This window comes from Lepus europaeus, chromosome 18, assembly GCF_033115175.1.
Source record: "Lepus europaeus isolate LE1 chromosome 18, mLepTim1.pri, whole genome shotgun sequence".
NCBI classification, from domain to species: Eukaryota; Metazoa; Chordata; class Mammalia; order Lagomorpha; family Leporidae; genus Lepus; species Lepus europaeus.
The window spans coordinates 66632045-66643859 of NC_084844.1; positions in this window are offsets into that span (position 1 = coordinate 66632045).

Sequence of the window (11815 nt, forward strand, 5' to 3'; positions counted from 1 at the left end):
TCCGTAGCATGACAACTAGCATCTTTTCCTTCTTGGTCAAAGCGTGCCCCATGATTCCCTAGATTACTTACTCTTAACTGGTAAATTTTCGCCAGCGGGACTGCAGCTCCCTCGTAAGAGCTGTTCCTAACTCTGAGGAAAGAAAGAGAAAGATTACCTGTCCTTCACGTCCCTGTTCGGGTGCCACCTGCCGCGGACCGGCTCTCGCGGAGTCTCAGACCGGGGAGAACAAGGGGCGAAGGCTCGTAGGAGAATCAGGAATCGGCGGGGAAAATGACAGACAGACACACACGTTATGTGTATGTTACTGCTGCTATTTATTGTAGTAAGGCTTGGGTTTATATAGTAAAGAACAATGCTGCAGGCAAATGTAAAACTTTTATCACAAAGGTTGACAAAATGAGTTAAAACAATGATGTCATATGAGTGGTTTTATGAGGAACATAGTGGGGACATTGTTTTTAGACAATTTACGGAGGATGAGAATTGACCTTTGGCTTAGTTTCATTTACTGAACTGTTTAGGGGAATAACTGTCCAAGGTTTTGCTTTCCCTCTAGGTACCTGGAGATAACCTCTGAGTAACCTTAACATTTTTCTGTTACTACAATGGGAACCTAATGATATGTTTTGACTTGCATTCCTGGCTTACGGGAAACTTCTTTTTCTTGATTTTTTAGTTTCTGAGAATTATGAGGGTAAGCAGTAAAGTGTAAACACAGCTGGTAGATAATGCATAATGAGATCATCAGCAGAGCAGAGACACGGTGTCCCCCAAAATTAGCAAGGACAGTCTTCGGCTTCCCTAATGTGAGTCGGGGGTCATTACAACCGTGGACTGCACAGGAATCGCCTGAGGCTAAACTCCACAGAGCGCTCACCCCAAAACCCTGCAGCCTTAGACCTCCGACGCAGCAACATTTTGCCACGCGGGTATCACAGCTGTGGGCGTGGCAGTGAAATTATCAAATCTTGATTTTTTTTATTAGCATAGCTTATTTTATTATATATTTAACCTTAATATTACTATTTTTTAACTTGAGAGGAGAGAAAAAAATCGAGTGAGTGAGCTGCTATCTACTGGTTCACTCGCCAAATGTCTGCAATGACCAGGTCTGGCCTGCAACTGGAATTGGAGCCAGAAGCCTCCTTGTGGGTTTCAGGGACCCCAGCTACTTGTCCCATCACCACTGCCTCCCATACTCTGTATTGACAGAAAGCTGGGGTCAGGAGCCAGAGCAGAGAATTCAAGCCGAGCACTGTCAAATGGGTTGTCTGCATCGTAACCAGAATCTCGACTGAGAGGCCAAGTGCCCACTCCTAACCTGTCTGTTCCACTCCTTTGGTCTATGGATTTGTTTTCATACTAATATGACACTTCTTGGTTACTTTTCCTTCTGAACTAAGGAAATGTGAATCCTCCAGTTTTGATCTTATTTTCAAGAATATTTTGAGTATTTGGATACTTTGAGATTCCATATGAATTTTCTCTACACTTTTAAAAAGGTAACTATTATGGTGTTATAAGGAAACATTTGAATCTATAGGTCACTTACAATCTTCTGAACTTCATATATATATGTATATATGCTTACATACATACATATATATGTAACAATATATGAACTCAGGACATATTTCCATTCTTTTTTTTAATGGACAGGCAGAGTTAGACAGTGAAAGAGAGACAGAGAGAAAGGTCTACCTTTTCCATTGGTTCACCCCCCAAGTGGCCTCCATGGCTGCGCAGTGCCAATCCAAAGCCAGGAGCCAGGTGCCTCCTTCTGGTCTCCCATGCAGGTGCAGGGCCCAAGAACTTGGGCCATCTTCCAATGCATTCCTGGGCCACAGCAGAGAGCTGGACTGGAAGAGGAGCAACTGGGACAGAATCCGGCACCCCAACTGGGACTAGAACCTGGTGTGCCAGTGCCACAGGTGGAGGATTAGCCTAGTGAGCCATGGCGCCGGCCTGTTCATTTGTTTTTAAAAAGTTTTTTTTATTTGAAAGTTACAGAGAGAGTTAGAGACAGAGAGTGAGATCTTCCGTGCACTGGTTCACTCTCTAGATGGCCGCAATGGCCAGAGCTGTGCCCATCTGAAGCCAGGAGCCAGAAGCTTCTTCCAGGTCTCCCCCATGGGTGTAGAGGCCCAAGGACTTGAGTCATCTTCCACTGCCTTCCCAGGCCACAGCAGAGAGCTGGGTTGGAAGTGGAGCAGATGGGACCAGAATCAGCACCCATACGGGATGCCAGTGCTGCAGGCCAGGGCTTTAACGTGCTGTACCACAGCGCTGGCCCCTATTTCCATTTGTTTCATGATCATTTATTTGTAAGTTTCAGTGTTTAGATATTTTATTTCCTTGGTTAATTTTATTCCTAAGTACTTTATTCCTTTTGATACTATTGAAAATTCAATTGTTCTCTATTTCCATTCAATTTATTTTTATTTTTAAAAATATTTTACTTCTATAAGGCAAGCAAATTTATGTATTTCATATATACAGATTTAGGAGCTGAGTGATACTTCCCACTCTGCCCTCTCTCCTACCCATATTTCCAACCTCCCTTATTCCTCCTTTCTTATTTTTTCTTTCAAATTTCACAACAACATACTTTCAGTTTATGCTATAATCCCAAGCTTAACCCTCTACTAAGTAAAGAATTCAACAAATACTCAGTTGGAAATACCACTGTTTCTTAAGAGTATAGACAAGGACTATACAAAAAATCAGATCTCAAAATGTCAATTTCATTCATTTATATTACATTTTTGTACTCTGTATATTAGTTACCATACATCAGCGAAAATACAGGATATCTGTCTATTTGGAGACTGATTTATTTCACTAAATATAATGGTTTCCAGTTCCATTTATTTTTTTTTAATTTTTTGACAGGCAGAGTGGACAGTGAGAGAGAGAGATAGAGAGAAAGGTCTTCCTTTTTGCCATTGGTTCACCCTCCAATGGCCGCCATGGTAGGTGTGCTGTGGCCGGCGCACCACGCTGATCTGATGGCAGGAGCCAGGTGCTTCTCCTGGTCTCCCATGGGGTGCAGGGCCCAAGCACTTGGGCCATCCTCCACTGCACTCCCTGGCCACAGCAGAGAGCTGGCCTGGAAGAGGGGCTACCGGGACAGGATCGGTGCCCTGACCGGGACTAGAACCCAGTGTTCTGGCACCACAAGGCAGAGGATTAGCCTAGTGAGCTGCGGTGCTGGTGCAGTTCCATTCATTTTATTGCAAGAGACATGATTTCATTATTTTTATGACTGAGTAGTATTCCATACTGTGTGTATGTGTGTGTGTATTTCCTTTATCCAGTCAACAGACTACTGACATCTGTTTCAATTCAACATTTTAGCTATTTTGAACTGAGCTGCAATAGACATGGAGATAAATATAACATTTTCATATGCTGATTTCATTTCCTTTAGTGAAATTCCCAGGAGTGGGATGTCTGGGTCATGTAGTAGATAAATTGTCAGATTTCTGAGAAATCTCCAGACTGTCTTTTTAAATATTGGTTGTACTAGTTTACATTCCTATTGACAGTGTATTAGAGTACCCTTTGCCACACATCCTAGCCAAAATTTATTTTTTAAATATTGGTTTATAGCTGTTATAACTGGGATGAGATGCCATCCTATTGTGGTTATTTTTTTAAGATTTATTTATTTAATTGAAAGGATTACAAAAAGGAGAGGCAGAGGCAGAGAGAGAATCTTCCATCCAGTGGTTCACTCCCCAAATAGCTGCAATCATCAGGGCTTTGCCAGGCCAATGGCAGGGGCTAGGAGCTTCATCTGGACCTCCCACATGGTGGAGAAGTCCAGGACTTTGGTGATTTTCTATTGCTTTTCCAGTTGCATTAGCAGAGATCTGGATCAGAAGTGGATTATCCAGGACCCAAACTGGCATCCACAGGGATGCTAACAGTGCATACAGTGGCTTTACATGTTACACCACAGCACCAACCTCTCATTGTGGGTGTTTTTAAAGATTTTGTTTATTTATTTGCAAGTCAGAGTTACACAGAGAGGAGAGGCAGAGGGAGAGGGAGAGAGAGAGAGTAGGAGAGAGGGAGAGAGAGGGGGAGAGAGAGAGAGAGAGAGAAAGAGAGAGGGAGAGAGAGGGAGAGAGAGAGAGAGAGAGAGAGAGAGAGAGAGAGAGAGAGAGAGAGAGAGAGAGAGAGAAAGAGAGGTCCTCCGTTTGATGGTTAATTCCCCAACTGGCTGCAACAGCCAGAGCTACACCGATCCGAAGCCAGGAGCCAGGAGCCAGGAGCTTCTTCCTGGTCTCCCATGTGGGTGCAGGGGCCCAAGGACTTGGACTATCTTCCACTGCTTTCCCAGGTCATAGCAGAGAGCTGGATTGGAAGTGGAGCAGCCGGTTCTCGACCGGCGCCTACATGGGATGCTGACGCTTCAGGCCATGGCTTTAATCCCCTGTGCCATAGTGCCAGGCCCTCATTGTGGTTTTTATTTTCATTTCCCAGATGGCTATTGACCCCAGCATTTTTTCATTGTTGGCCACTTGAATTCCATCCTTTGAAAAATTCCTGTTCATGTCCTATGCCCATTTTTTAACTGAATTGTTTACTTTATTGCTGAATTTCTTGAGCTCTTAATAAATTCTCAATAATATTCCTTCATTCACATATAGTTCACAAATAATTTTTCTCATTCTGTTGATTGCCTCTTCACTTATTTAAGTGTTTCCTTTGCAGTTAGGAAACTTCTTGGCTTAATGTAATCCCACTTGTCTACTTTTTGCTTTTATTGCCTGTGTGTCTGGGTTCTTTTCCAAGAAATCTTTGACTATGCTGATGTCTTGCAGAGTTTCACCAACATTTATTTACCTCTCATGATTTGATTTTATCATGTCATAGATTTAGATCTTTGATCCATTTTGGGTTGATTATTGTTTAAAGTGTAAGGTAGGGATCTTGTGTCATATTTCTGTATGTATAGACCTAATTTTCCCAGCTTCATTCATTGAAGACACTGCCCATTCTCTGAGAATTTATTTTAGCTCATTTGTGAAAGATTAGTTCATTGTATATATGTGCTGATATTAGTTTTTCCAATCCAAGAATATGGAAGATTTTTCCATTTTTTTATTCTACTTTTTTCTTTCTTTCATGCTTCATAATTTTTTTCATAGACACCTTTCACCTGCATAGTTAAATTTATTTCAAGTTGTTTTAAGCGTTTTGTGGCTATTGTGATTGGGACTGATCTTACAAGTTCTTTCTCGGGGCCAGTGCTGTGGTGCAGTGGGTTAACACCTTGGCCTGAAGCACTGGCATCCCATATGGGTGCTGGTTCGAGACTTGGCTGCTCCACTTCCAATCTAGCTCTCTGCTATGGCCTGGGAAAGCAGTAGAAGATGGCCCAGGTCCTTGGGTCCCCGCACCCATGTGGGAGACCCAGAGGAAGCTCCTGGTTCCTGGCTTTGGATTGGCACAGCTCCAGCTGTTGTGGCCATCAGGGGAGTGAACCATCATACAGAAGACTGCTCTCTCTCTCTCTCTGGCTCTCCTCTCTCTGTGTAACTCTGACTTTCAAATAAATAAATAAATCTTAAAAAACAAAACAACAAAAAAACAAGTTCTTTCTCAATCATGGCATTGTGTCTGTATAGAAAAGCTATTGGTTTTTCTGTGTTAATTTTATATCCTTCAACTTCACCAAACTCTAATGGGTTCCAATAGTCTCTTAGTGGAGTATTTTGGTTCCCCTATACATAGATACATGCTGTGTGCAAACAGTGATAATTTGACTTCCCACTTTTCAGTTTGTATCCCTTTGATTTTTTTTCCTAATGGCTATGGCTAACATTTCTGAGAGTATTTTGAATGGCAGTGGTGAAAGTGAGTATCTTTGGTTCTGCATCTTAGTGTAAATGCTTTCAACATCTCCACATTCAGTATGATGCTGGCTGTGAGTTTGCTATTATTGTCTTGATTGTTTTGAAGAATGTTTTTCCCTACCCAATTTGCTTAATGATTTCATCATGACAGGATTTTTTAAAAATATATTTTATTTGATAGGCATATTCACAAACAGAGAGAGGGGGAGAGAGAGAGAGTTCTTCCATCTACCATTAAACTCCCAAAATGGCTGCTTTGGTCAGAGCTGAGCCAATAGAAAGTGAGGAGACAGGAGTTTCTTTTGGATCTCCCATGTGAGTGCAGGGGCCCAAACACTTGGGCCATCTTCTTTTGTTTTCCCAGGTGTATTAGCAGATAGCTGGGTCAGATGTGGATCAGCTGGGATCAAACTGGCACCCATATGGAATGCTGGCAACACAGGTTGAGGTTTAACCTGCTACACCATTGTGCTGGCCCCAGGATGTTGTATTTTATCAACTACTTTCTCTGTATCTATTGAGATAATCATATGGTTTTCATTCTTTGTAAATGTGATATATCACATTTATTGATATGAGAATGTTTAGCCATCCCACTTGGTCCAGATGAATGATCTTCTGATGTGCTATCAGATTAAATTAGCTAGTATTTTGTTGAGAATTTATGCTTCTACGTTCATCAGTGATATTGGTATATAGTTATCTTTCTTTGTTGTGCCTTTTTCTGATTATGAAAGTAAGTTGATGCTGGCCTCATAGAAGGAGATATGGAGGATTCCCTCTCTTTTTTTTTAAAATAGTATCAGCACAATGAGAATTAATTCTTCAAAGTCTTTTAAGATTCAGTAGTTAAGCCATCTGGTCCTACTTTTTTGTTGGGAGGTCTTTTATTACTGATTCAATCTGCATCTTGTTTATTTGTCTGTTTAGGTTTTCAATGTTGTTGTACCTTAATTTTGGTAGATTATATGTATTCAGAAATCTATCCATTCTATATTTTCTTATTTGTTGGCATATAGCTGTTTGTATTCATTCTTGGTGATTCTTTTTAATTCTGTGGTATCTATTGTTACATCTCCTTTTTAAACTCCAATTTTATATATTTGGGACTTCTTCATCTTTTTTTTTACTAGTGTGCCAATAATTCATCAATTTTGTTTACTTTTTCAAATTACAAGCTGTTCATTTCACTAACCATTTACATTTATTTGGTTTCAATTTTGTTTGTTCTGTAATTTTAATTACTTGTTTCCTATTACTCATTTGGAGTTTATTTTGCTGTTTTCCTTGGTCCTTGAGATGCACTGAGAGCTCATTTATTTTATGTTTCTCCAATATCTTGATGTAGACACTAATTGCAATAAACTTCTATCTTAACACTATTTCTGCTATATCCCATAATGTTTGATATATTATGTTGTCATCTTAATTTGTTTACAGATTTTTTATTTCTTCTATCAATCATTGTTCATTCAGGAGTGTGTTATTCAGTCTATCCATGTTGCACATTATCTATAGATTCTTTAATTACTTCCCAGCTTTATTCTGTTGTGGTCAGAAATGATACATGGTATGATTTAAATTTTCTTGTAATTTTCTGAGATTTGGTTTATAGGATAGGGTATGTTTTTGCCTAGACTAAGTTAAATGCACAGATGAAGAGAATCTGTATTCCATAATTATAGGATGAAAGGTTTTGTAGATATTATTTATGTCCATTTGGTCCACAGAGTAGAGTAGCTCTATTTATATGTTGATATTTTTGCCTAATTCTTCTCTATTGATGCAAGTAGGGTGCTGCAGTCCCACATTATTATTGTGTTTGAGTCCACATCTCCCTTTAGGTCCACTAATATTTACGTTGGCACCCTGGCACTGAGTGCATGATATATTTACTCCAGTCACATCTTTCTGCTGAATTTACCCTTTAATTACTATGTACTGCAGTTGGTTGTCTCTTTTAACCATTTTTGTGTTAAAGTCAATTTTGTCTGATGTTTTGATGGCTAATCCTGCTCTATTGCTTTCTGTTAGAGCATAATATCTTTACCCATCCTTTCCCTTTCAGTTTGAATCTTTGTTGGTGAGTTGTTTTTCTTGGAGACAGCAAATATATGGGTCTTGTGTGATTTTTTTTATTTGAGAGGTAGAGTTGTAGACAGTGAGAGAGAAAGAGACAGAAAGAAAGGCCTTCCTTCCATTGATTCACTCCCCAAATGGCTGCCATGGCCAGTGCTGCACCAATCCAAAGCCAGGAGCCAGGTGATTCCTTCTGGTCTCCCATGTGGGTGCAGTGGCCCAAGCACTTGGGCCATCCTCCACTGCCTTCCAAGGCCACAGCAGAGAGCTGGACTGGAAGAGGAGCAACCAGGATTGAACCAGCACCCATATGGGATGCCAGCACCACAGGTGGAGAATTAACCAAGAACGGGCCATCAAAGAATGAGGTACCTTTCTCTGAAGGGAGGAGAGAACTTCCACTTTGACTATGACCTTGTCTAAATAAGATCGGAGTCAGCAAATTCAAACGGCTTCCATAGCCTTGGCAACTCATGACAAGAACCTAGGGTGATTACTGATGCCATAAACAAGATTGTCAATTTGTTAAGTCAACAACAGGAGTCACTGTGCACTTACTCCTCATGTAGGATCTCTGTCCTTAATGTGCTGTACATTGTGATTTACTGCTATAACTAGTACTCCAACAGTATTTTTCACTTTGTGTTTCTGTGTGGGTGCAAACTGTTGAAATCTTTATTTAATATATACTAAACTGATCTTCTGTATATAAAGGGAATTGAAAATGAATCTTGATGTGAATGGAAGGGGAGAGGGAGCAGGAAAGGGGAGGGTTGTGGGTGAGAGGGAAGTTATGGGGGGAAGCCATTATAAAATTTATATTCATTAAATAAAAGTTAAAAAATATAAAAAATAAATAAAAAGCAAGTTGCACAAATATCTACCAAAAAAAGGACACCCATGGAGAATAGAATGGAAAGAGTATGAAAATATCTTTTAAAATTTGAAAGGATCTGTATCTGTGGAATTCAAGTTTAAGAACACTTAGAAGCAACACAACAGAATTTCTGTATAGGGTAAACAAAGATAAACTAGGTGGAAATCAGCATTAATTTATTTCTCTGAAATGTATAGAAATTTTATTTATTTGGAGTAATCCTGAGCTTATATGGGGCCACTAAATCTCCTATATGTTTATCATGTTGAAAATCGGAATCATGAAGAATGTAGAACAAAAACATCTGAAAAATCCAAAAGACCAAATGCACAGTCAACAAGGACAAAAAATCAAGAACATTGATATCATTATCCAAATATTTATTAACACATTAAGTATGACACTTACACAATATCCTTTTTGATATAAAAATGATCTTTTACTATTTTGCCCAAATTAATTTTTTCTTAATAGGATAATATTTGGGTTAATACATCTCTATTGGTTGAACAATTCCAAGTAAAATTCAGATAGTTAAATCCTAGGTGAAGATTGTTATTCACAACTTATCAATACTTAATACATAGATCACCAACACTTGTCTGTGTAGGTGCTATCTTCTTACCAATGCCTTATCAATATCCTCTATATCCTCAATATCCTTTGAAGTAGCAATACCAACCCCAATGAGGAGGTACAAAATATATAGCTTGAAATTTAGGTTTAATGAGAATATCATGTGTAAGAATATCTAGTCATTGTCATGGTGCATACAAGCCTTGAAGGAGTAATTCAACCTAACAGTGTAGCCTCACTTGTCCAGTAGGAAGAATAATTACTGTCCCCTGGCTAACAGGAATATTCAGGAATAACAGGAATAATCACCTCAAACTCTCAGTGATTGAAAAACATAACAGCTTATTTTCTGGGAGGAAAAGTTAGTTATGTTCAGATCACACTCTATGACCACTGCCTTTCTTTGAGGATCTTTATCTGACAGGGTTTACATAAAATGTGTGCAGACCCTAATTTCAATCTCTAGGGAGACCCTGCCACACACACTGCATTGACACACATGATGTTTTCTCAATGTATCTCCAGGAAACTGCCTCCACATTTACCATGACAATGAAAGAGAACACTTAACTTGCAGTTCAGGGTTGGATTAAGAGAGAAAAATGGGCCATCACAAGAAGCATGATAACATAATAAATAGGGGTAAGTACAGTGATATACTATTTGGCTTCAGAGCATACTACCAAGCTATAGTGATCAAATCAACATAATATGGGCATAAAAACAGACACATCCATATACACAAACAGAACAGAACAAAATCCCTAGAGGTAAACTCATACATCTATAGACAGCTAGTTGACCTTTGACAAAGGTGCTAAGAGCATGAATTGGAGAAAGCATGGTCTCATTAAATGGCACTAGAAAAACTGAAGATCCACTGCAGAAAAATGAAACTACACCTCCATCTCTCAATATACAAAATTGACTCAGAATGTATTAAATACTTGACTGTGCAACCTGAAACTCTGAAATTCCTCAAGAAAAGAATGCAAATGCTTAAGAACAATGGAATGGGCAAGATTTTTTGGATAAGATCCAAAAATACAGGAAGCAAAAGAAAACCATGTATAAATGGGATTTCATTAAATTAGGAAGCTTCTGTACAACAAAGAAACAATGCCTGCATGATGAGGTGACCCACCGAATGGCAGAATGTATTTATAAACTGTATATTTGATAAGGGGTGGGGATCCAGACTATATAAGGGAAGATAATAATGGTGATGATTTAAAAAGATCCATAGACCTAGATAAACATTTTTCATAAAAGACAAATGTCCAGTATGTGTATGAGAGCAACTTTGGCATCACTAATCATCAGATAAATGCAAATCAAAACACAGTGAGATGTTACACCATTGCAGTTAGGTTGGCTGTTATAAAAAAGACAGATAAAAACAAATGCTACTAAGAATATAGAGAAAAGGGAGTCCTTACACATTGTTACTCCAAACACAAGTTACTATATGGAAAACAATATGGGGTTACTCAAAAATTGAAAGTAGAACTGTCATATGATCTAGTAATACCACTAATGAATGGATGGATAGATAGATCTCCAAAGTAAATAAAAACACTATGTTCAAGAGATATCTAAATTCCCATTTATTGCAGAACACTCACAATAGCCATGAAATTGAAACCATCTACACATTCATCAACTGGTTAATAAATAAAGACAATTGTGGTACATATACATAGTGTAATATTATTCATCCATGAAAAAAGATAAAATGACATTTTCAACAATGAGGATGTGTCTGGGAGGACATTATGTTAAGCAAAATAAGATTCAATCTCCATATTGGTTATCAGTCTGTCTAGGTATTCTATGCTTCATGATTCAATTTTGGTAGACTGTGTTCAGGAATCTATCCATTTCTTCTAGGTTTCCCAATTTGATGGCATACAGCTCTGTATAGTAATTCCTGATGATTCTTTTGGTTTCTGTGGTATCTGTTGTTACATTTCCTTTTTCATTTCTGATTTTATTGATTTGTATCTTCTCCCTATTTTTTATTGGTTACTTGGGCCAACGGTGTATCAACTTTGTTATTTTTATTCAAAAAGCCAGTTCTTCATTTCAATAATTGTTTGTATTATTTTTGTTTAAATTTGGTTTATTCTCTAATTTCAATTATTTCTTTTCTGCTACTTATTTTGGGCTTGGTTTGTTTATCTAGGTCCTCTAGATGAATTGATAGTTCATTTATTTGATGACTTTCCAATTTCTTTAGGTAGACACCAATTGCTATAAACTTCCCTCTTAACACTCCTTTTGTTGTATCCCACAAATTTTGATATGATGTATTGATGTCCTCATTCATTTCCAGAATTTATTTCTATTCTGATCTTTTATGACTCAGTGTTCATTCAGAAGTATGTTGTTCAGTCTCAATGTGTTTGCATGT